Here is a 2,825-nt window from a genome sequence, read left to right as displayed (position 1 = left end):
TGGGCTGCCTCTCGGTGATGTGTTTTGCTCTGCTTTTTCAGGTACGGTGCAGGCCTTTCCCAGGCGTGGCTGAGGTTTTGAGGTGAAGTGGAATGGGTGCGTATAATGGTGTGGCAGTAGTTGTAGGGCTAGTCCGCACTGCCTAGCAGAAGAGTAATTTTGCTTTGCTTTTTCCAGATGCCATGGGCAGCCTCACAGCCACAGTGCTGGAGCGTGGCTTTGGCACAGTACAGGTGAGTGCGATGATAATGGTGGTTTGGAGGAGGGTGCTCTCGCAGATGTGGCTGGAGCTGACCGGCAAGGGGGTCACTGCTTGTGCTCTGGTTTGGCAGGTGATAAAGGCAACTGTGGTGACTGAAGGGAGATCAGCGCGGCTGCGGCTGCCATTGAGGATGGCTCTTGAGGAGCGATGGTGATGCCCAGCATTTGACCAGTTAAGTTGAGGGGCAAAGGGTATCAGGGGTGTCTTAACTCTGTGTGTGTGTGTGTGTGTGTGTGTGTGTGCACGCTGATGTTCAGTGTAGAGCGGAGGGCTGTTCTGGATGAGTGGGGTATGTGTGAGGCAGAGGTGCTGAGGTGCGCATGGCAGAAAGTGAGGGTGCGGTAGGCGGGGCAGCTCCAGCCTGTGTCTGTGTTGTTGTGTAGTCTATGTGGTGTGTGTTGTAGCTGTGCTATCTTTTGCTCAGGTCTTGATGTCGCCCTTGCTCTTTGTGCTCAAGGAGCACGGCCTACACTGTGGAGCGCTAGCATTGTAGGCCTCTGTCATGTTTTGCTGGCTTGACTCATCAGCATCGCACCCACGGATGGTGTCTCGTCACGTGCAGGCAGCCGAAGGGGGTGGTCCGTGCCTCCGGCTTTGCATCGTGCCCATCGATCTTTGCGGCCACCGTCGAGGCCTCGTCGGCCGCTCTTGTTCCGAGGCCGCTCTTGTTTTGCGTCTCACCGGTGCCCTTTCAGGGTTTTCTTCCCTGCGTCATCACGGCCTCAGGTCTTCCTCGCTGGCCTCTTCCGCATGGCCGTTCCTCGCTTTGCCGGCTGCTTTCCATCCCAGGCGTTGACATCTTAGTCTTTTCTGGGCTCGTCCAGAGCATCAGAGCCGCAGGGCTGTGGTGTCATCAGATACCATGTGGAACGCATTGGAATAGTTCTTTTTGCATAGGGCTTTCCTTCATGTTTGTGTCTAATGTTTTTTTTTTTTTTTTGGTCTGTCTGTGTGTGTTTGGAGCTGCCTTGCTTGTGGGTGTTAGGAATGGTGGTGTGCGGAGTGTGTCAGTGATGGACTGGAATGGTGATTTGTCAATGTCTGTGTGCTCCACTTTATGTTGTTTTGTTTTGTTGTTTTTTGCAGATGCTGAGCAGTGTTCCGAGTGGGCCCAAGGGAGCTGGAGGAAGAAAGGGGCATGCCCCAAGAAGGTGAGCTAGAGATTTGGTGTTGGAAGGAGAGTGTTGCGGTCAGTGGGTTGCGCGGTTAATTTTTGCTTTGTGCTTGTAGGCGTGGAGCCTTGCGGGGAGCAGGTCGCTCACATCCAGGAGGAGCAGGGTGAGGTGAGCATCAGTCCGGGAGCGGACGTAGAGCCCGGCGTAGGGCCATCACCTCGTCGGCGCTGTCCCCGTCGCCCAGCGCCGTTCCTGTTTTACAGGTGTGTGGCGGACCTCGGTGTGGGGAGCTATAGCCCAGCAGTTGGGATGGGAGAGCGGAGCAGGAAAAGGTGTGGGAGCGAATGCCTGATGTGGATGGGCTGTGGTGTTGCGGGCATCGCCTGAGCACGTGATTTCTCTCTGTGCTTGCAGGTTTTGCGGGAAGTTGTGGAGAGAAGCAGCTGAGTGCTGAGAAGAGCCTGAGCAGGTGAGCGGGGGAGCTTGTTGGGTCTGATTTTATTGTGGGGTGGGTGGTGCTGGGCTGCCTCTCGGTGATGCCTTTTGCTCTGCTTTTTCAGGTCTGCTGTGGGCCTTTCCCAGGCGTGGCTGAGACTTTCAGGTGAGTGGATAGGAGCTGAATGTTGTAGGGCTGGTGAGCGCTGCCTGGCAGAAGAGTCACTTTGTTATTTTGTTTTTTTCCAGGTGCCACGGGCTTCCCCCCAGGCAGGATGTTGGCGTTTGGAGTTGTTGCGGTGCAGGTGAGTGGAGTGCCGATGGCGCTTTGGTGGAGGGTGCCCTTGCAGATGGGGATGGAGCTGACTGGCAAGGGGGTGACTGCTTGCGCTCTGGTTTGGCAGGTGATGAAGGCAAATGTGGTGAGCAAAGGAAGATCAGTGTGGATGCGGCTGCTGCTGAGGATGGCTCTTGAGGACCGGTGACCTACAGCACTGCCACAGTTAAGTTGAGGGGCAAAGGGTGTTGGGGCATCCTCAGTTTCTGTGTGTGTGCGTGCTGATGTTCAGTGTAGAGTGGAGGGTTGTTCTGGATGAGTGGTGTGTGTGAGGCAGAGGCAGTGGGGTGTGCATGGCAGAAAGCGAGGGTGGGTGTCAGGCAGGGCAGCTCCAGCCTGTGTCTGTGTTGTTGTGTAGTCTATGTGGTGTGTGTTGTAGCTGTGCTATCTTTTGCTCAGGTCTTGATGTTGCTCTTGCTCTTTGTGCTCAAAGAGCACAGCCTATGCTCTGCAGCGGTAGCGTGGCAGGCATCCATTGTCTTTTGCCTGGCCAGACTCATCAGCATTGCTCCAATGGACTACATCTTGTTCTGCACAGGCAGCTGAAAGGGGCAGTCTGTCACTGTGACTCTGCATTGTGGCCGTTTGCAGTGTAGTCATAGTCGCGGCCATCGTCGAGGCCTCATCGGCCGCACCTCTTCCGGGGCCGCTCGTTTTGCGTCTCGCTGGCGCCCTT

The 2,825-nt window shown here is 55.8% G+C and overlaps 1 long non-coding RNA gene across 1 annotated transcript; it reads left to right on the top strand.

The window, feature by feature from the left end:
* Positions 1 to 1,097: 1,097 nt before the first annotated feature.
* Positions 1,098 to 1,853, top strand: LOC135326498 (uncharacterized). The gene is made up of 3 exons (XR_010386877.1): positions 1,098 to 1,413; positions 1,493 to 1,640; positions 1,792 to 1,853. It is a non-coding gene; the product is annotated as an uncharacterized LOC135326498 (long non-coding RNA).
* The last annotated feature ends 972 nt before the right edge of the window (positions 1,854 to 2,825 follow it).

Source organism: Dromaius novaehollandiae, unplaced genomic scaffold, assembly GCF_036370855.1.
Source record: "Dromaius novaehollandiae isolate bDroNov1 unplaced genomic scaffold, bDroNov1.hap1 HAP1_SCAFFOLD_62, whole genome shotgun sequence".
NCBI lineage: Eukaryota > Metazoa > Chordata > Aves > Casuariiformes > Dromaiidae > Dromaius > Dromaius novaehollandiae.
This window is presented reverse-complemented; position numbering and strand designations above follow the sequence as displayed.